At 32.7% G+C, this 24,105-nt stretch overlaps 1 non-coding gene across 1 annotated transcript; it reads left to right on the top strand.

Moving 5' to 3' along the window:
• The first annotated feature begins 19,054 nt into the window (after positions 1-19,054).
• Positions 19,055-20,026, top strand: LOC18443808 (hypothetical protein). Its single transcript, XR_016051402.1, has 2 exons — positions 19,055-19,498; positions 19,742-20,026. It is a non-coding gene; the product is annotated as a hypothetical protein (transcript).
• The last annotated feature ends 4,079 nt before the right edge of the window (positions 20,027-24,105 follow it).

Below are 24,105 nucleotides of genomic sequence, written 5' to 3' on the forward strand. Positions count from 1 at the left end.
ACAACGACATTATGTCATCATCTAGAAATGCATTTAGAGAAAGAGATGGTAAGGGAGATCCTGGTTCTATCCAAGCCAAGGGGTCAGTGAAAGGCTAAGTGGTAAATATGTCGGTTTGGGTGAGAGAGGATTTAAAAACCTTCGCAAAAAAAGCAATTCGAAAACTTGGATCTCACCAAAATCGTGCACTTATCCAGCTAGAAACAAAATAAGAGAGAGCATGAGCTACAATACGAGAAATAAAGCACAAAACACACATGTTACATGAATATAAAAATTTATGTGATTCATCCCAAGAGGGCAACATCCACGGGTATGACAAACTAAAATCTATTATACCAATGAAAGTTACAATACAAATTCTGGGACATAGAGTTCCCTTTATAACCCTCAACAAAACCTAATCGAGTTTCTCTCACTAAAAGGGAAATCCACCCAGACATTCTCTCACTAAAAGGGGAATCCACCCAAAAATCTTCATGAAAACCCATTCTCTACAAAAAAACCAGCTTCTCAATCACAGGAGGCACATCCATGGTTTTTCTCTCTGTAAGAAGCTTTATTCTCTCTAAAGGGAAACCTTATCGATGCAGATGAGGCCATATCTCTCTTTAGACGAAGCCACATTTCCCATATGGTGACCCAAATAGGTTACATAAAATCTCTCTACTTTCATTATATATATATATATATATATATATATATATATATATATATATATATATATATATAAAAGGTTAGGAGTCTACACCAAATAGAGAACTTCCTATATATGTTATATATATCTTAAAACCAAGAGTCCTAATCATTTGGATTTCTATTTCTTTTAAGAAACTTATCAACACCAATTTCAATCCCACGTAAAATGTGATTTCCTTATATGGGTGATTTGGATATCACTGTATCCAACATGCCAAGGGTACAAATCTTTCCAGTTTCAAGCCCAAACAAGTAAAAGTCAGACTAAAAAACCTAAACAAACTAACTTGGCTTTTTTTTTTTTAAAGGGTGATGTTTGTATAAGGGACACTCTTTATATTATAGAAGTAACGTGCACCTCTAAATTTTGTCTGTTTTACATAGTTATGGTGTTGAAAACCATGTAATGGCATAAAAATCTATTTCCCTCCCTAGATATAATTTATTAGGCTAAAAAAGGGTGAGTAACCCAAAAAGATATGGTTGGAAGGAATGAGAAAATATATAGAAACTTATAGCCCTTCACAGAGCAGAGTGGCTGACTAGGATTCATGTAGCTGACCTCAAAACTATGATGATGATTCCCATATATAATTTGTTACAATAAATACTATTTTTAAGATTAGTAATTTTTTTTCTCATATGTATACATCTTGAGGTGGAGATGATCAAATTGAAGGATTTTCCAAAATTAGAACACTCCCCTAAAGGATTTTTGAGATGCACCTTACATTAATAGTATAAGGTTGATACCGTATATACTGAATAAATGAATAACTAGCTTCTATTTTCTTCGACGGTAAAAAGGGACAGATCCATCTTTTAAAAGATGTAATATTCTATCATGGTTTCCTTTCGAATATTTATCTTAGAGATAGATTTAGGATCTAGGAAAAGAGTCTCGGCTTAATTGGTTAGCGCTTGATGGTTTGTAATGCTACATTCGAAGCTCAATTCCTATCAAGGGTAGGGGGCCTCTCGCCATTGACTCACGCAAAGATAGATTTAGGATCTGAAATACATTCTAACTTGATCTAGATGGATTTCCGCTTTAGATCCATGACTTTACAACTAAAAAAATATCACAAATCTAATTAACTACACAGAATTTAAATGAACGATGATGAATACTCAAAAACCATAGTCCAAGAAATTATGTTTTGAAGGTTCAAAATTAACTATTTTTCATATTCATGGTCATGGTGCTCAAGATTAACAACTCAAAATTTTTAAGTCCGAAATAAATGTCCAAGATTTTTTTTAAGAGGAACACATGGGAATGGGTGTGTTGGCTAACACATCTAAACACATGGCATAAGAAAAAAGGATATAAAAATAAATAATGAGGTAAGGTGGTGTTGGGAACATTTGGAATTTAGAATTTAGAATTTGTTGTGGTTGTATTGACCACGTTTAAGCAGTTTTAGACCTTGCAATTTAGACCTTAGCTTATCACCTATGGAAAATAGTCTGATAGGGCTGCAGGCTTATCAAAATAAGTTAAGTCTAATCTCATAACTCATAGAAAATTGCAATTCAAGTATTGGAAACCCTTTCTATCGATTATCTCGGCTTGAACATTGTGGTTGTGAAACAAAAAAAACCCGGATTTTAAGCTCTAAAAATAGTGTATATTGTAACAAATTATCTAGAGTATCCATTTCACCCTAAAAGTAAGTGTTCACAAATTTACAAGATTTGTACCATTTTTTAAGTTTCAAATTATCATTGTTGAAAGTTGACTTTACAGCCATCATAGAGATTTTGTTGCCGAAAGTACTTTTCGACAAAGATTTGAGTAAGGCTATATTTTGTTTTCATAAAGCCTAGGTCTTATAGAAACCTCATTCATTATGTATTGTCATACACTTAAGCTCAGTTATGTGTTTTGACCATAAAACAACCAATGTCGTAGCTCTCCTCTGCTGCTAATAATTTTAAATTTTATCCATATAATAAAATATTTTTCGTTTCATTTTAAAAAGTAGCATTTGGCACTTCATATGCGGGAAAGCGTTACATGTGACCCCACCCGCATATAAAGTAGATGTGATGTTGCTATCAGCATCTAATCTGAGTAGAGCTGGCTCATGAACGCCAAATTTGGATCTGAGGGCTCTGAATGTTTCAATTTTTATTTTTTGCATATAAATTATTTTATAGTGAAATTCGAAACACACATGCATTTGAAAGAGGCGCGCATGATAAAAAAAGATTAAAAAAAATTCCCGTGATGAAAAATTATTAGGATACCCTTGAAACTTGCAGATCATTTAATTTTATGAGAATTATTATTTTTGCATGCCCCAATCACGGTTGAAAAAACCGGGCAATCTAACTGCTAACCACCCAGTTAGATGGGAATCAGCCACTGGCCTGTTTCGATTTTGGGCGGTTTTGGTGATCAACTGGTATTTTTAAAAAAAAAATAAAAAAAGTGTACATAAATTCTCAAAAATAAGAAATTTGATTTGTAATGTATTTTTTTAATATTCTTTACATTATGGTAAAGATTAAAAGTTGTTTTGGTCATTAATACTCACTTTTATACTTCCATCTTTTTCAAAAAAAATTAAAAATACCCCTATGTACAAATTGATTCATTAAAATCCATTTTTTCCATTAATTTTTAACTTCATTGGAATGTGTTTTGTGTTAATCATTCTTTATATGTTTTTCATACTTTAGTAGATTTTTTTGTGTGTTTTGTATTAAACACTTTTTTGACTGCCCGGGACTTGTCCAGTTAGAGTGGTTGAATCGACCGGTTGACCCCTTAGGCCGGTTAAACCGCTTCTGGGCCCATATCCGGTTTGATTTTGTGAACACTAGCCCCAATAAGAAAAGGTGAAACCCTAAATTTTGTTAAAAAATATTTTATAGAAGAACATTAAAAATCAAATGATTGATGTGACATTGTGACTTGAGCGATCTCAACTGTCCTTTTAAATCAAACGGCTAAGAATTAGTATGACATGTATGTGTAAGTAGGGTAAGTGGGTCACATATAAAGCTTTCCCTAGTATGCCAGAAAGATACAATCTATAGATATCATCTGCGAAGGTGACTTTGTATATTTTTTCCAGTGTCAGCTGAGTGAAATAGTTATCTAGCAGAATAATATTTATATTTATATTATCTTCATAATAAAGAAAGGGGCTGGGGTCGTGGTGGTTGCATCATCACACCCAGTTACGACATCGTGGTTGAAATAAAGACTTATGTGATCTTTTATCGGAGAATACATTTTTTTTTTTTTTTCTTCACCCCTTTCTTTTGGCAAAAGTTAACTTACAGGTGATCTTTATTACAATAAGATAAATTTCAAAATAAAATCAACACAACAATAAAACTAAGATCTTAACAATTTGATGTCATTGAAACAACTATGCACTATGCTTGAGAATAAAAGAATATTGTAAGAAAGAAAAAAAAGAGTGCCGGAGATTATCTCAACCGGGCTTATTATACCTCACACCGAGTCACCACCATCTGATGACATGGGATCAATGATCAACCTTCAATCTTAACCAGGAAAGCAAGTTTAGGCCGAGCCACATCAATAGAACATGAACTCCTTTGATCACAAACTAAATAAACTAAACCATTTTCCCATCAATAGAAAATAAATAAATTAAATCTAATCAAAATATTGTGCATACCATAAAATAGAATTAAATAAATTAAATCTAATCAAAATATTGTGCATACCATAAAATAGTACAAATCTACTCAATCTTTCCACAAAATATTTCAAAGATATATCAATTCAATATTTAGTCAATATCTTCCCACCATATTGCCACATGTCATATCTCCAAAAAATAGGAAAAAGAATAAGAGTGGGGCGTACCACCCAAGAGAGGTACTCATAAGCCTCACCTTCTAGAAATATGGTGAGCTCATGTGCACAATGGGCCCCCATGATATTTTTATATATTTAAAATTAATAAAAAGATTTTAGAATATTATTTGAATATTTAAACCATTGTAAAATCAATATCTTTAATTTTATAAATCTTAAAATTATAAATAAAATATCTAGGGGTTCATAAAAATTCAAATAATAATCCTAAAATAATTTTCATCATAAAACAAGCACAATTAAATTAATTTGATAGGAAAATGATCCATATGGTTTAGAAATCAACAATCATGGGGGCACTTCACGTTCAATTGTGGACTACAGACCACACTTGCTTTATCAGACCGACCCAATATTTCTCATGACCCACAGTCCAAGCAGGAGCTCATTACCGGGTCACCAAAGTCCGGCCGATGAGCCAAGGGGTCGCAATCTCAGTCTGTGGATTTTAGGTCTTCCCCTAAAGATGAGTCAATGTCACCTAGACCTGATGCGACCACAACTTTATGGTGCATAAGGGTATCTCTCGCACATGCATACGCTTCACCCTAAAAGGTGGATTTCTAGCTTTCTCGAACGATCTATCAATATACATGCCGTGTGACGGCACATGGATGAGCCTTTGCTTCCCATCTTTGTAGGCCACCATCACACACAAGGGTCACATAGTCCCTCGGCTCGCTCATCCGAGCATATTTTCCGACCTCATCAAGGGCTAATCCATTAGGACCATTCTCGATTTGTTTTTTATGCTCAGGTAATATGGGTTTTTCCTAACTAACTGGCCTAGATTGTCAAGTACAGTCCAGTATCAACAAGCATCGTTTGCTTAGTATAGCCTACGAGAGACCACACTTTCACTGAGTTCATGTTCCAGTATATCATTTCATTTTACAAGCACTCATAAAGCCTTGAAAGGCTACATAAACCCAACAATGGTACCCATTCTTACTTCTGACTCCCCAATTAACACCTTCAAAATGTAACTCCCTAGTCTATTGAAAAAACGGGTAAGGGTTTACCTTCCCCATTGAATTACCCAAAAAATATATTGTAGATTGATTGTCATGGATTTGAATAAAGTCAAGAATTAACAAGAAAACCAAACCATTTACGTCTAAATATTTTACTAAACAAATTGCTAGAAACCAATCATTTATGTTAGATACTTTATTGAAACAACAAACAAGAAAAACGACAATATTACAAAATTTTATTGGTCAAAGACGAAACTTACAATCATGTCAACTTCGAAGAGAATCAGCAACAACCCCTAGAAATGGTGTCTTGCTTAGCTAAACGATGACCACATCAGTTGCCTCTCTATAAATATGTTTGAAGCTTACTTCAAGGTCATTACAACTATCCATGATTTGTAACCATAAAGATCGAAGCCTTTACAGTGGTCTATATTTTTTCATACACCAATTAATATTGTTGAGAGAATCCCACTCCACAACACAATATAATCCAGCTCACCTCTCCCTTGTGAGCTTCAATCCTTGTAATAAGGCACATAGTTCCGCCTCATTTCCAAATACACAGCCACTAAGGACCAGCAAACAAAAGATAGCATAACCTATCTAATTTCTTACAACTCCAGCCATGCATGTCGATTGAGGATTACCAAAGGAGCTTCTATCAAACTTTTATTTAATGCATCTATAGATAGGCGGTTCCCACCTATATGTAGGCCGCATTTTATGAGTTTAAGAATTAAGATTGATCAAATTTCACAAGTTGAGAACAACATCAACTTTTGAAATCCCCAATCCTTAGTGATTGAAAACCAGCTTCAAAGAGTATGTAAGATTTTGTTCTTTGTAAAATAGCTACTCATAATATTCCCATTAAATGTTCTCCTATTTCTTTTCAGCCAAACCTCACAAAATATTACTGCTCTGAATGTATATAGTAGGTAACTAAATCACCATGTCGTATTTGTAGCAAGTCCCAATCATAGGTAAGGTGACGTGCACGTCACATGATCCAATGTTTATCTTGGTCTTAAAATTTACACCAGTGGATGCTCAAAATTTGATGTCAAAATATTTTATTGAAAAAAATTGAAAATAAAAGTGTATAGGCATGATATTGTGATTGGGGCCATCTCAGCCGTCCAATTTTGCCATCCATTCAAAATTGGACGGCTGGATAGGAGGGGAAGAGTATATATCTTTTATATAGTAGAAGAAATATAGAAACCTTTCCCTTATTGGTAGTTTATCAAAGAAGGGATAATGAATGACACACTATAGCTAGTTTATCAAAGAAAGGAAAATAAAAAACAGTGTCTTTCAATGAAACACGGGTATTCAATGCAAATAATCAGTTTCCAAGTGGTAACCTTGAGAATGGAGGCCGATGTCATGAGAATTTGAGATACTCATTAGGGTAATATAATCCGACACAAGAAACTCTTTTTCCCAATTTCAAAAGGTGCATTTCTTTTTTTTCCCTTAAACTAATTTTTTGCACATTATTGCCATGCCAAATAGTATATTGAATAGATATATTAAAGAAAAAGTTTACGCAAGGCGTTAGCTTTATAAGATAAAGACATGGAAATTCCAAGAACTATCTCAAAAAGGTTGTTTTGATGTTGAAAATTTTCCAATTGATCATCCAACCTCGAGTTATATAGATACTTTAATGTATATATATATATATATATGATTTCAAGTTTTAAACATATTGCATATGGTAATACATTATCTGGCCTATCTATTTTCAAGATTTTCAAATGTTAAATATATTCGATGTACATCATTTTTTGAGCTTTAAATTTTATAATTAAGGTTGAAAATATTCTATAATTAAGAATAAAAATATATTTTTGAGCTATCATTAGGGTTTCTAATCCCAAAACTGCATCTTTTGGAAGCGTAAAATGGTGCTTGATTATTAAAAGTGGCACTTTATATAAACTTCATCTACAAAAAGATTTTGACGGATACTACTTCAATGCGATAATATATCGTTAGTGGCCAGTTTTGTTTTCATATGGGGCATAAATGATCAAGTAATTTTTGGTTATGTATGAAATAAAAGCCAACTATGTATAATAACTATATCTAAAAGGAAAAATAAATAAACTTCTAGTGAAATCCCTCTAAATGAGAGAGAGCAATGTGGAAGCCTTTGACTTTGAGAAGATGCGGCTACGGGAGCCACAACTTCTCATTTTCTTGAGAGAGCAATGTGGAATCATTTGATTTTGAGAAGATGCGGCTATGGGAGCCACAACTTCTCATTTTCTTTTGATAACATGCAATGCTACATGAAAGGGGGATCATGAACTTCCATCTAGCTAAAATTTGTTTGGGAATTGCCACTTTATAGGCTGCATTTTTTATTATTTTTATAAATTCATGGTGAAATTTGGAGAGCTTGTGCCCCTCGTTCAAGCAAATTTGTAAAAAAACTATAACTGAGTAATTCGAGGAAAATATGGTAACTAAAATAGAAAAAGTATAGAATGAGACCATTTACCTTTTAGTATAAGGTGGTCACATTAATCTTGACCATTGTATGTGAAATTGGGTGGTTGCAATCATTCCATTGACTAAGCTCAAACTTCAAAAGAAATTTTTTCAAACTTTGTGACACATCCATGCTATCAAATTTCACATCAAATGATTGTAAGTAATTGTGACCACCTTGCATGAAAGGTAAATGGTCTCATTGTATACAATCCCTTAAAATAAAATAATCAAATTCTCCAAAACCTTGAGAGATATTTTAGTGGGATTGTATACAATGAGACCATTTACCTTTCATACAAAATGGTCACACTTACTTACAATCATTTAATGTTAAATACTTATTTTATATTTTTTAGATATGTGTAAAGGCTAGAAGAATAGATGCTCCAAATTTTAGTTCATTCCCATATATACTTAAAGAAAAAAATAATCAAATACTTATACATGCTCTCAATTGTTCAAACAAGATCAGACTGTTGAGATTGATAGCCTTCTATGTGACCTACAATATTGACAATTTGGTCATTAAATATATAATGGCCTTAACTTCATTCCTTTTTCTTCAATATCGGATCAATATGAAATTTGAATTGTGTGTCCTATTTGGATGCATTTGTAAATAAAAAACTATAGAATATTAAAAATAAAGTGAATTCAATAAATTATCTATAAAGTTTAAAGGATAGTTTGATCATTTATATATTTGAAATACTTTTTTTTATATTTTATACAGTGCATGGGTATGACTGCCTAACGTTTTAGCTTAATCCAACATATAAAAATAAATAAAATTGACATGCCTAGACATGCTCTCAATTGTCTATTTTATGGTAAGCTATACCCACACAAGCTCTCAATTGTCTATTTTATGGTAAGCTATAACCACATGATTTTACCTTTTTAGTTGATCTAGACCGTCCACTTGCTTAAACCTATTGTGAATTATCTATGATTTCGAAGTCTCATTGGTAAGCTATAACCACATGATTTTTCTTTTATAGTTGATCTAGACCGTCCACTTGCTTAAACCTATTGTGAATTATCTATGATTTCGAAGTCTCATTTATTCAATAGCATCACCCTCTCATCGATGTAAACTTCAATAAATGTTTAAAACTCACTACCGAGTCTCATTTTCCAAAATATTAATTTCAATCCAGCACAGGTTATCAGACTTATTAGAATTTCAAACAGGTTATCAAACATGGGATCCGCCAGTTCGAAACAACACTAAATCTAACTCCCAGAGGTATAGAATTTCCTAGTTCTAGTTATCAAATAGGCCATGTTAGTTTATGAGTTAGAATAAAAATACGCATTCGTGCCCAAAACTAGAATTTAAAAAGTCAGACTCAGGCTCTCATTTACTAGGGTTCCAAAGCTTAAGCTCTTGATTCTACTAATGCAATTCTTAAGTTGGATTAGGAACATTTAACAAGAAAAAATAAAAACACTGAGAAACTAGGAGACTCTATTGCACTTTGAACTTGTTGATGAGACTCCCCCAGCCGTTTGATTTCATATCTCATTGCTATAATTTGTTGCATTGTTGTACTAAAGATAAATAGTATTATTGTATACATTCCCGGTTGTAATGGACAAGCTAATCGCAAAATTCCAATCCTCCATAATTTTTCCTTTTTTCTTCCATTGGCAAGTGTAAATTCAAAATCTAAATGGTCTCATTGTATACAATCCCTAACAAAAATCAGTGTACTTAGCTTACGTGGCTACACAAACATCCCAGTGAAGTGGGCCAGTAAAGGGAGATAAATGCTAATCTCCCTTAGCTTAGAGGACCTCTTGTTTCTTTTTGGGGGAATTGTATACTATGAGATCATTATCTTTGTTATAAGGAAGCTGCGATTTTTCCTAGTCATTAGATGTTAAATTGGATGGCTTTGGGTCTGTCACAAAATTCGAGAGTTTTTTTTTTAAATTTTGAGTCTAGTAAATGATATTCTCACAACCACCAATTTGAAATATGATGGTGTTAAGTGATTGTGATCTCCTTGTACTAAAAAAAAATAGTATTTTGGATACTTTTTTTTCCCTTGAATACTTTGAAAACTTAAGCGTAAGGAAAATAGAGCTACACCTTAAGTTAGATATCCATTTTTTTTTTTTGGTGCGGTTTGTATAGAGCCAGGGCTCTAAACGATCAAAGTAAAACGCACCTTCAAATGGTGTCGAGAAATGTGGTTTAAATAGTGGAAATCTTTGTAATAGCTTGAAAATTTATTTTCATCTCTAATTATAAAATTTAAAGCTTCAAAGATAGTGTAGATCAAGCAGATCTTGAAAATCTTGAAAATTGCCAGTAAAAAAAATGCATTACAAGATGCACTATTTCCAAAATTTAAAATCCATTTTTTTCTCATGTCCATGCATCTTGATATTGAGATGATCGATTTGAGCATATTTGGGCATCAAAACAACCCTTCTAGTGAAATTTTTTAGGGGGGCTCTAAGTTGATCGTTTAGAGCCTTGGTTCTATATAAACTTTTTCCCTTTCCCCCTTTCTCCTCTTTTGTGTTTGACCTGATCCCAGAACCTCTCTATTGCAAACACGCAAATATTTAACATACCATTTCGATTATTTGATATATAGTTAGCTGAAATTTTTTATCAATATGGAAATTTTCACTATTAATGTTAGGTAGTACAATTTAGGGCGTTTCCAAAGAAACAAGGTGCTTGTCATTAATAAAGACACTAATGTGAGTGGTGCATACTGGAGGGAACCCAACATAAAATGATCATATCCAAATGCATGGTAGGTAGTATGTCTCTGTAGAGACAATTAGAAAATTTAACCACATTTCAAGTATGACGAAAATACCCTCCCATTAATCTTAAAGGGAACAGCTTGTAGTACCCGTCCATGCATAACTGTCATTCATCACTTTGAGAAATCTTATAAGAAATTTAGATTTTGCAAAGAATTCCAATACAGAAAAAAGTTAAAAAAAAAACCGTTTTATTCGAAAAAGTAAAGCCTCACCTCAAAACTTACCGAATCGTAGTTCCAATATCTGAAATCCTTCAAATCAATTGTCTCATCTTGACCATTATTGTTGTTCAAAAAAATTGGTTTTTAAGCCTTAAAAATAGTGTATATTGTAACACATCATCTAGACTATCCGTTTTCAAGTGTTCACACATATCTATATCAATTTTTTAGTATCAAATTTTGAAGTTAGAGGTAGAAATTTACTTTAGAGCCATCATAGAGATTTATGATGTCCAAAGTATTTTGCTGGCTGGGTTTGGAAGTGAGGCTTTATTTTCTTTTGATAAAGCCTAAGCCTTATAGAAACTACATTCTTCCAAGAGCACGAATATAAACCGATCTCATGGTTGGTAGAGTACTGAATATGTTACTGATCAGTGGGGTGGAGTAGAGGTTCAAAATGCTTAACGCTCTTGTGGTAGCATGCTGTTATTTTTTGTTGAGTGAGTCAATGGGGAGAGGGCCATACCTTTGGTACGAATTGAGCCTAGGATATGGCGTTACAATCGTTAAGCGCTAACCAATTAAGCCCGGGCTCTTTTCCTAAAAAAGAGCGCTAACCAATTAAGCCCGGGCTCTTTTCCTAAAAAGGAGTCCTTGTATGTTGTTCACTTACCCCCTCAAATAAATGTTAATATTGGAATATTTCTAGAAGAGAAATTTATCAAGTTACTTATAAAAGATGAATTTAATATCTTACTCATATCTTTTTGTTTTAATTTCAAAATACCTATAAAAGATGAATTTAATATCTTACTCATATCTTCTGTTTTAATTTCAAAATACCTTTAAAAAACACATTATATCATGCTGTGTTAATGGCAAATTCGCACAATATTAAATAATTCATTTTCTATATTCCATCCAACCAACTTCGAAAAAAGAAAAACAAAAAAATTCAAATGCACTTAGCTTAAAAAAAAAAAATCTTAATGTTTGCAATTTTTTGGACAGCCAGATCTAAGTGAAAAGATATCACAATCCATTTTTTTATCATAAATTTCATTAACCATGTCCACATCATATGGAAAAACACAGTATGCTCGAAAACAATCTTTGAAAAACTAGATCGGTGACCCGAATCGGCAATTTAGATCATCTTCTTTTAAAGCACAGCTGGAAACAAAATCTCTTTCTTTCTCTGACAACTAGGAGAAAAGTGAGGGCCTATCATTGTAGGTAGTAACAATGGAAACGGTGCATCTTAAAAGAATATGAACAAACCGGACTACGTAATAGAGAAGGAAGTGGAGCATAAACCATGAGAAATTGGGATTTGATGATATAAAGTAAGGAAAAAGTTTGCATAGAGTCGAGGCTCTAAACAATCAAATTAGAGTTCACTTCAAATATTCACTAGAAGAGGTTGTTTTGATACCCAAATATCATCAAATTGATCATCTCGACATCAAGATGTATGGACATGACAAAAAAGGGATTAAGTTTTGAAAATAGTGCATCTTGAAACGTATTTTGAATAGTCAATTTTCAAAATTTTCCAATTTTTTATAGATATGCTCGATGTACACTATTTTGGAGCTTTAAATTTTATATTTAAAGATGAAAATATATTTTAAGGCTATCACAAAGACTTCCACTGTTGAAATGACATTTCTCGATACTATTTGAAGGTGCGCTTTACTTTGATTGTTTAGCGCCTCGGCTCTATACAAACTGCACCCATAAATTAATAGGTGAAGGATATCGGTAATCATCATAACCAGACCATACCAATTTCCTTACCTTTTCTACCAGTGCTCATACACCAGTGAACATGGTCAGAGACGGATAGTTGAGGGCATGCTCCTGTGGGAGTCTAGTGTTTCAAAACTCAAATGGGGATGGCGGATTATCCACCCCATATGTCTGTGTTGGATCACTGGATTGGTGATCCAAATATGTCTAAATCAGCACTCCAAAAAAAATAATAAGATGAAAATTAAAATAAAGGTCTATAGAATGAGGATATTCAGGGACCTAAAAAAATATTAGATATTCTTAAAAAAGAAAAAAAAAAGTATGTTTTGTAGGGGGAACCGGGCCAGGACCGATAACAAGTTCGGTCCTTACCAATTTCCAGTCTGGATCAAAATTCCCGAATTGTTGGGTTTTAAAACACTACTAATGTCTAACCCCTTAGGTAAAGGCCTATTTAGGAAACCTTAGGATCCACATTAGAATCACTAGATGATTATTTCCTAGAAACCAGTATTTGATTTTTCGCTCCTAAATACTTATCTAATCATCCAAGAATTGGATGATATTCATTGAATATTGGAACCTTCTCGTTTTCATGCACTTAGAGAGTGCATATGATTTACTTTTGTTATTTATTTGTGAAGTTGATTGCTAGGTTGAGGAGTTTCCATTGTCAAAATTTGGGCTCCTATGAATGCTAGTAGATAGGGTTTTTTACAAGGGAGTTAATGTCAAATATGCTCACAGGGGAGGATACAATATATAACTTTAAGTCAAGATTATCTTCAATGCAACTCAATGAAAAATCACGAAATGCATTTCATGGCATATGAACTTCTATAGAGCAAGGAGTTGGGCTTGGGCTTGATTGGTTTGCAACTGGCATTTATTTAGCAGTGCTACATCTCGAGTTCGATTCCTATCACTGAACTACCCAAAAAAAACCTATCTTCTGAACAACAAATTCTGAGTCACATGCGCTTCTTTCTATCGTTCGAAAGAACTATCTACCCATATTCTTATTCTTCTTCTCTTCTTTTTTTTTTACTCTAATTTTCCTTTGATTGGTGGGTTCTTTGTTTTCTTGATTAAATAGAAGTTCTTATCATATAAATCTCAAGTTAGTTTGGTTAATTTTCATTTTGATTTCTTATAAAGTTGGCATTCTCATCATTTAAATCTCAATTTCCTATTTGGTTTTCATGTGTGATTTGATGGTTGTTATTTTCTGTGGCATATTTCGTCTTCTTAGTCTTTGCTTTATTTTGCAGTAATAAATATTGGTTTCTTTGTTCATGTTTTATTCTATTCATTTTAGTTTTCTAATTTTGACCACTTTGTCGCAAAGTTTTTTGTTTTTTTTTTTTGGGTAATTCAGTGCGGAAGACATGCTCCTATTTTTTTTCAAATAGATTAGGAGTTAGCTTTTTACAGATTTTAGTAGAGTGGTGTTAGGGTTGGGAATGGAAACCACAATTAGTGACTAGGATGCAGGGTGCTACCACCATGCTCCCAGCCCCTTCCCACTTTGTGCCGAAGATAAATTGGTGTTACCCATACTTTCCAGATAAAACTATGGTAAAGTACGATAAGAGACTATTTACAATGTGCAGGTTGTTTAAGGCCGAGACTCTAAACAATCAAAATAAAGTGCATCTTCAAATAATGTCAATAAATATGGTTTCAATACTGAAAATCTTTGTGATAGCCTTAAAATATATCTAATTATAAAAGTTAAAGCTTCAAAGATAGTGTAGATCAAGCAAATCTATGAAAACTTGAAAATATTGAAAATTGATGGTCCAAAAATACAGTACAATATGCATTAGTTTCAAAGCTTGAAATCCATTTTTTTCTCATGTCCATGCATGTTGAGGCCGAGATGATCAATTTAAGGATTTTTAGGCATCAAAACGACTTCTTCAAGTGAAAAATTTTTAGGTGCACCCTAATTTGATTGCTTAGAGCCTTGCACTTATATAAATTTTCTCCTTTACTTTTAAACCAAGGAGGTCACAATTAATGTTGTCTTTTGGATTTCAAGTTTTTAAAAGAGGTCACAATTAATATTGTCCTTTGGATTTCAAGTGGGGTGGTTGTGAGCATGTCATTAACTAAACTTAAAGCTTTTTTTTTAAAAAAAGCCTCGTGAATTTTGTGACACACGTCAAACCATCCGATTTGATGTGAATGGATAGAAATAATTGTGACCTCCCTATAAAAGAAATAAAGAAAAAGTTTATATAAAGTTGCAACCTTAAAATGTAGAATTACAGATGCACCTAAAAAATACATTGGAAACGGTTGTTTTAATATTGAAAAAACCTTTAAATCATCAAGATGTATGAATATGAAAAAAAAAAAAAAAAAATCTGAGTCCCAGAAATAATGTATCTTGCAACACATTATTTAAAGCATCCATTTTCAAGATTTTCATACGTTTATAGATCTACTTGATTTTAACTATATTTGGAGTTTAAAATTTTATAAATCGATATGAAAATAGATTTTGAGATAATCTTAAATTTTTTTTTACCAAAGTTATGTATGATGTGATGATAAAATTTAGAGGTGCGCCTTATGAGATTGCGACCTTACAGAAACCGCCCACAAGAAATAAATAGTCTCACACCAAACAATCCCCAAAACAATTACCAAACGATACAACATCTCTTCGAAAAGGAAGTTTCGACTCCTAAGTCCTGATACAAATAAAGCATCTCGGCGTCATGGTATCCTTTTTTCTCAATTGAGGGTGATTTCGTTATTTTCAGAAATACCAAGGTTAATTTCTTTGTGACGATACCGCCATACCCCACCACTCCGCAACGGTCCAGTAAGAGTCATGTGACAATGCGCGGCCCACATTGACAGGTAAGTTTGTCAACTGTAAAATTACCATAATACCCTGATCATTCTTTAAATGACGGGAACATCCACACTTTGTCAATCTACCCAAGATACCCTTTGGTATAAAAAGGCTTCTGTTGTTAGCCGTGTCTTGTAATGCAATGGCCCCAATGTTCCTATGGAGACGAATCTTCTATGAAAAGCTTTAAATTTTGGGAATCCAATGTTTAAAATCCCTGATCCAGCGGAGAGAATCGGCCATTGAAAAATCTAAAAAAAAAAAATTTAAAAAAAAAATAAAAAAAAAATTGAAAATGTGAGAACCAAGCGACCCGGCCATAATTCATAAATACTGTTGGGGAGTTGGGATGGTCCCCTACTATTCTATTCTTGGGTTGAATCAGGTGATTCCAATACTATCGACAATTATTAAACCGCTATGGGAAATATGGCAATTTATTGGAGGTCTGTTCCTCTCTCATACAAAAAAAGAAGGCCATCTATGTTTTGTGGTTGACATGTGCGATATATGTCTCCATGATCTTCTACCATTCAAATTTGGGTGAGGCTCATACAAGTGCCCTCTTTGTACCTTTAAATTTTATTTGGACCCAGGCACGGGCAAGTTAGGCCCGCAATGAGGCTTAAATGCCTGTTTATGGTCACAATGTAGAGTTCAAGACAAGTTAGACTCGCAATGAGGCTTAACCGCTAGCTTATGGTCACGTCCCAGAGTTCAAGACGAGTTAGTTATAAAATTTAAAAATAGTATAGAATGAGTAGATCAACAAACACTTAAAAATATTAAAAATGGACGATACAGATAATTTGTTACAAAATGTACTATTTTTAAGATTTAAAATTCTTTTTTTTCTTCATATCCATACATCTCGAGGTCAAGACGATCAATTGAAGGTTTCTTGAGGTATACCTTACTTCAATAGACCAACATTAGAACACTCTCATATGGAGGATTTTTAAGGTGCACCATACTTCAATATGAGTCTGGCATTTATATAATCTTTTTTTGTTGCAAAAAAATCTCATTTTGTTTCGGTATGTAAAGATAGTCTCATAGATTTTCTATTTTATGGTCGAGTATCATTTTTTAGAGTACATAACGTATTTTAATTTTTTTTTCGAGCCAATAAATTCGGCTCAAATTTGGGGGTGCCAATATATCTCACAATCATGCACTTGTAAAAAATACAAAAATAATTTTATAAAATATCAAAATACCCCTAAAATTAAATATAAATAACTATTTTAAAATTCCAATGATAAAACAACATTTTCCCCCAACCTTTCTTAAATTTAAGTTTTAAACACTGACGATATTTGGAGGTCTTTTATTATCAACATGTTACCTTAAAAAAATCATTATATTTTAATTTGCCTAACTATCATAAAGGAAAATTCTATTTTTGGGTTCAATCTGTTATTCTTAATGTAGAGTCTAGAGACATCTATCCTACTTGTTAAGTGGGAACGGAATACAAATCAGCCCCATTCTTAATTTGAATATGAAGACAAATACATATCATCTCTTTCTTTGTAGACAACACAACATTTTCTCTAAGTTACTTCAAAAGGTAACAAGCTTTTCATCAATGGCACTCACACATGAGATGTACCCAAAAGAAGAAAGATAAAGGAGTAAATAAAATAAAGAAATCCAGCATTTTTTACCATATAATAATTCTCTAGACCAATTCCAACCACCAACAACTGTTGAATTTCATATTGAACTCATACATCTACTGCCATTTATTCAACAAGAAATTTCATGATCATTGACTGGTTAACATTTGAAATGGTAAAATTTGAAAGAAAACTAACCTCAACCAAGACCCATCATGGTAAGTCACCTACAATACAAAAAAGGGGATCATGGCCTTTGCCCTAACTTTGAGGTCTTGAAGAAACTTACAACACACATCTATTTTTACAAGAGAGGAAAGAACCTATGCTATAAGAGTCTATCAAAATATGAAAGAGGTGGATAGTCATTACCTTTATCAAAATATGAAAGAGGTGTATAGAGTCTAGCAAAATATGAAAATGGGGTGGTTGCATTTATTTCATTGACCAAACTCAAAGTTTAAAAGAAATTTTTTCGAATTTTGTGACACACTTAAACTATTAGATTTCATATTGGATGGTTATAAGTAATGCCACCTCCTTATATTAAAGGTTAATGGTATCATTACATGTAGAAAAAAGTTTATATAGAGCCGAGGCTCTAAACCATCAAATTGGAGCCTACATAACAAATTTCATTAGAAGAGGTTGTTTTGATGTCCAAATATCATCAAATTGATCATCTCGACACCAAGATGCATGGACATAAGAAAAAAATAGATTTCAAGTTTTGGAAATAGTGTATTTTGTAACATATTTTTGGCCCGTCAATTTTAAATAATTTCAAGTTTTCATAGATCTGTTGATCTACATTATTTTTGAAGCTTAAATAACGATGAAAATATATTTTAAAATTATCACAAAGATTTTTATTATTGAAACCATATTTATCGATACTATTTGAAATTAGGCTCTAATTCGATTGTTTAGAGCCTAGGCTCTATACAAACCACACCCATATATAATCCTTACTTAAAATATTTTTAAAGAGATATTTATGAAAAGGTGTGCAAGCAAGACACTTACTAGCGTGCATTGGCAGACAAGGAAGGAGAGGATTATATAAGATGTCAACCTTAAATAATCGTGGTAAATTGCATTTCAAAATGTCATTAAAAATGCATTTTAAGTGCCGAAACTCTTATAATGACTTAAAATATATTTTTCACTTTTATTACAATATTGGAAAGTCTAAAACTGGCACAGATCCAACACATCTATGAACTTTCAAAATTCTTTAAAATAAAAAATATAAATAATGTGTTATAAGATGTACTATTTTTAAAACTTGAAATTTATTTTTTCTTTCATGTCCATACACATCGAGGTTAAAATGATAAAGTTGAGGGTTTTCCGTGACCAAACAACTTTTCTCAATAGACTTTTAAGGTGAACCATTCTTCTATAATATGAGCTTAAACGCTTCATGTAAACTTTTCCTATAGAAAATGTTATTTTTTTTTAACTACATGATGAAGGGTGGCCACTGAAAACCCAATTTTTTTTTTTTTTTTTCAAAACCACCTAATTTTTTATATGATGACTAAAAATAATCTTGAACATTTTATTTAGCCCTCTGATTTTCACATCGAACAGAGAAGACGATCTCATGGGCAATAACACGTCTTGCAAATTCGCGAACGGATAGGCTCAAATTGAAAGCGACATGTGTTTGTTTATCTGGAAATCAAGAATAATCCTTTGGGACGTCCCTGTCTTTAAAGTAAAAGACCTGGTCATTTCAAGCTAGCTTTCTCAACTATAAAGTGAACTTTTTTTTCTTTACCAAGTTCCTTATGTACGAAGGGTCTTCCCTCTCTCTCAGGGACTTCTTGCTTGCCCCAACTGTGAGCAACCGCGGCCGCAAAAGCCGCTGGATTTTGGCTGGAAACTCTATAAAGTGTAGTTTTACGTCGATCGTCGGCGGAAAATGGCTGAAGAACCTTGCTTCCTTTGCCGGAAAATCTGATATACGGCCGTTTTGAAGAACCCGGCCAGCGAGAGAACAGGAAGAGAGTGAGAGTTTGATAAGCGAGCTATACTTATGCAGAGGCAGTCGCTAGGCTCGCCTTCCGGCCATGGAAGGAAGGAAGGGAGAGAAGAGACAGAAAGCGTCCGACAAGAGATGGAGAAGAAGGGAGACAATCCGATCAGAATGGCCGAGCGATTCGTCCACTTTATACCGGTTTTGATGATCATGTGCCTTCTGGTTCTTTATCTCTTCTCCTATGATCCATCGAGTGAAGGTAAGTAAAATGTAGGATACTGAGCTTTGGCATTGTTCCATTCTTTCAATTAACGCCATTAAAATCAGCTATTTCCTCAATTTTTCTGCATTTCTATGGATCTTTTAGCAATTTCCTGTTTTTTAGGTTAAATTTAGCTTTGTTGAGATTTAGTTAGTAGTTGTCTTGATCAAATTAAATGATTTTTTTTGTTTGAATGTAGTGAAAGGATTTTTTAGTTCAGTTATGGTGTTTTAATGGCAGATTTAGCGAAGGTTGGAGGTTTTGAAGACATTTTGGAGCAGAAAAAAGGGGATTTTACGGCGATTTACAATCACAGAAGCTTGCAAGAAGCGAGGCCGCACAGAAAATTTGGGAATTTTTAGGCTGATTTTGGCCTTATTTTTCATATTTCTTTTTTTTTTGTCCCTTATTATTTGCCTTAGTAGTTTTTTCAATTTATTTCTGTAATTTCCATCCCATTAAATGAGTACAGCTATGGTCTTACCGAGTTTGGCACGTGTTTAATGGATCTCTCAAGTTTGGCCATCGTGTTCTAAGAACGATATTTCACGAGATTTCGGCAAATTTTCGGGCACAATTTGTCTGGCTTTTGCTAGCACACCCGTGAAGGCTTTAGGAACCGTTAATGCCTTAGTTGTGACTGCAAGGATCTAAAATTTTTGCAAGCTTTCTATACTTCTTAGAGTAATATACTTCCACAGATCCATGAGATTCGAATGTTAAGGGATCTAATCCCGTCTCTACATTATTTTATTTTTAATTTTTTTTACGAAACATTTTAATACCAAATTTTGGGCCTCCATTTCTTTTCTTTTTTTTATTAACTGCCATCCGGAAAAAATATATAAAATATTTATAGAAAAAAAAATAGCAAATACCCCTAAAAGTTTATTGGAACTTCATATGAGGTTGTTTTTTTAAGCAAGGAGGTCAGTTACTTATAACCAGTGTTTTAAAAGATCGGCCGACTATCTCAGGGTTGTCAATCCTGATCTGGCTCGATTTCAACAATCATGTATGTAGAATTTTTTTTAGTGTACTAATGACTAATCTGATTAACCAGCACTACTAATCAGTGATTTATTCTAAAAATCAGCCAATAAATGCACAACGATAAAGGGTGTGGTTTTTATAAAGTTACAATTTTAAATAATCCAATTAAAGCGTACATGTAATTTTGGTAAAAAAAGTTTAGAATTATCTCAAAATCTATTTTTACATCAAATTATAAAATTTTAAGTTTTAAAAATAGTTAAAATGAAATATATCTATAAACATATGAAAATAAATTGACTAACTCGATAATGTATTGCATGAAGCACGATTGTTTAGATTCAGAATTTTTTTATTTATTTTTATATTCATTCATCTCAATAATATTGAGATATTTAATTAGGGGTTTTTTCAACATTAAAACAACCTTGTCCAATGGATTTTTTAGGAAACTTTTTCCTATAATAAATGTGGCACGTATAGAAAAGACGCAGAATGATTTAAGATCCGAAATACAAAACAAAAGGCGTGCAACCTTCGAAATTACAAATCCTAGTTCCTATCTTTCGGTTTTTCGGCACAGACGAAAACAATATCAAAATTTCGTGAGCCGAAATACCGGTGTGCGTGCGGTGCTTAGGTGGCCATATGACAGCGTCCCTGCTTTATTTTATTCTATTCTATAAATAATTGGGCTTTGCACAGCTGTCACACGCTTCGCCTTTAAGTTTTCTTGTCTCTGCCACACGTATGGGATCTCTCTCCCACATGTCAATAGTCAATCCTCAACTTGGCACGTGCCTTGCTCAAGGTTAATAAATTTTTCTTGATTAAAAAACAGTTTTGGGAAAATCTTGGAATTTGAGGGTGACGTGGTATTCTCGAGGAGCGGGTTACAATCATACTAGTGGGTCCGGGAGAGAGGAATTATTAATGGAAAATTGTTTAAAGGACGATTAATGCATGGTACCCCTGGGTATAAGGATAATTACAGAATTGCCATTGCCCCGGGCATTTTTATAGAGGGATGAAGTTTCTATGAGGCCTAATAAACTTTACCGAAACAAAGTATAAATGTCGTTATTTTCGTTTTTCAGTCTTTTTCGATTTAGCGAGAAAAGTAAGCAAAGTCTTTTTCGATTTAGTGAGAAAAATAAGCAATTGGGTGCTTTTGATTCAAGATAAGATTTTAGATTTTTTTTTTAAAAAATTAATACAAATAAATTAGATATTTATATATATAATATATATAAATAATGAAAAAATTAAAAGTAATAATGTATACAAATAAAGTATACATTATTTACATATAATATTTAAAATTTGTATATAATATATACAAATAGTGTTTAAAGCCTAGGCTCTAAACAATCAAATTAGAGCCTACCCGCAAATAATGTCGAGAAATGTGGTTTCAATACTGAAAATATTTGTGATAGCCTTAAAATATATTTTCATCTTTATTTATAAAGTTGAAACTTTCAAAAATAGTGCAAATCGACATATCTATGAAATTTTGAAAATCTTGAAAATTGACGGTAAAAAATGAGTTACAAAATACACTATTTTCAAAACTTGAAATCTATTTTTTTTCTCATGTCCATGCGTCTTGATGTTGAGATGATCAATTTGAGGATATTTGGGCATCAAAACAACCTCTTCTAATGAAATTTTTGAGGTAGGCTCTAATTTGATTATTTAGAGCCTTGGCTCTATATAAACTTTTCCATATATATATATAACTATTTCTTTGCTGGTCGAAGCAGACCCAATGTAGACCCAAAGCAAACCCGAAGCGGTTGAAATGGTCCGAATCTGATTGAAGGGACAACACCAAGCTTTGCTTCTGTTCGGTTTATGCATAAAAACTGAAGGCTTCAGCCTCTTCGGCCGAAGCGAAGCAAATTTGATAACATCGCAAAAATATAACCTCACCTCAAATCCTCGAAAAGCAGTTTCGACAACAAAAATCCCTATAATTACTCTAAAATCAATTTCCTATACTGATAATGAAATTTGAAATTCAAAAAATTGTACCGATCTTGCAGATCTATGAACACTTAGTTTTTGGGTGAAATGAACGGCCTAAATAATTTGTTACACTATATTATTTCCAAAGAAAAAAATTATCTACAGGAGAAGCTCTAAACAATCAAATTAAGGTACACATGAAAAAAACACTATAAAAGATTGTTTCGACGCCCAAAAATTCTCAAATCGATCATCTTGACCTCAAGATGTACTGACATGAGAAAAAATGGATTTTAAGTTTTGGAATTAGTACATCTTATAATATATTTTTTGGACTGTCAATATTCAAGATTTTCAAGTGTTCATAGATCTGCTCGATCTACACTTTTTTAAAGTTTTAAAATTTATAATTATAGACAAAAATAAATTTTCTAGCCATCCCAAAATTTTTATGAAACAACATCTTTCAACATTATTTCAAGGTGCGTTTAGAATATCAGCCTTTATAATGGATATCTTTCAATGCTTGAGTTGTAATTTTCAATGACGTGAGGCTCTAATTATTTTGATAGAATTGGAGCCTTATCAAACCATTGTCCTTTGTAAGAACTGTTTTGATGAAAGCGTTATGAACTTTCTGTATTATGCGGCGAATTGTTATTGGGATTGAAATAGAAGTGCAGGCGGATAATTACGCTTTTTTTTTTTTAATACTTGAACCGGATAACTAAGCTGTTATTTTCAAGCTGTTATTTTCAAAAGGTTCTATGCTCCCCTGAGCAGTTTCACGTATCACTCTTTGGTGAAACTCAATTGTCGAATATTTCCATGCTCCCGAATTTCAGTTGTGCGTGTAACTTCTTTTTGACCACCGTCGAAAAAAGTGCGAATTATTTGGAAGGCCACAACTCACAACTAAGTGTTTAAAAATTCAAAAAATATTTTTTAAATAATTATTTAGTGGTTTATGAAAAACGAAATTTTAAGATGAAAATTTACGGCAAAAAGCCAATAAGAAACTTATACGTTTGAATTTGGTTTGTCGGGATGAAAAACGATATTTTTAGAATTTTCACTATATTCCTAAAGTTTTACTGAATCATATTTGCAAGGAAAAAGTTTATATAGAGCTGAGGCTATAAACAATCAAATTAAATCCCATCTCAAAATTTTCACTAGAAAAGGTAGTTGATCCCCAAACATCCTAAATTGATCATCTCGACGTCAAGATTAATGGACAAGAGAAAAATGGATTTCAAGTTTTGAAAATAGTGTATCTTGTAACGTATTTTTGGACCATCAATATTCAAGATTTTCACGTTTTCATAGATCTGCTCGACCTACACTATTTTTGAAGCTTTAAATTTTATAATTAAATATTAAAATATATTTTAAGGCGATCAAAAATATTTTCAATATTGAAACCACATTTCTTGATACTATTTGAAGGTGAGTTTTAATTTGATTGTTTAGTAAACAAACCGCACCCGGCCATTGTGGGGTGTACATGTGTGCTTTATTTTATTTATTTATTTGGATAGATAATGACTATGTAGAGTTTCTTGATTATTCTTAATGTATGTTCCATGGCTAAAATGTGGCAAGACTAAATGGAAAAAGTCTTAAAAAGGAAATGTAGT

The sequence above is a fragment of the Amborella trichopoda genome, chromosome 3, assembly GCF_054954075.1.
Source record: "Amborella trichopoda isolate Santa Cruz 75 chromosome 3, AtrichopodaSantaCruz75HAP2 v2.0, whole genome shotgun sequence".
Lineage (NCBI taxonomy): Eukaryota > Viridiplantae > Streptophyta > Magnoliopsida > Amborellales > Amborellaceae > Amborella > Amborella trichopoda.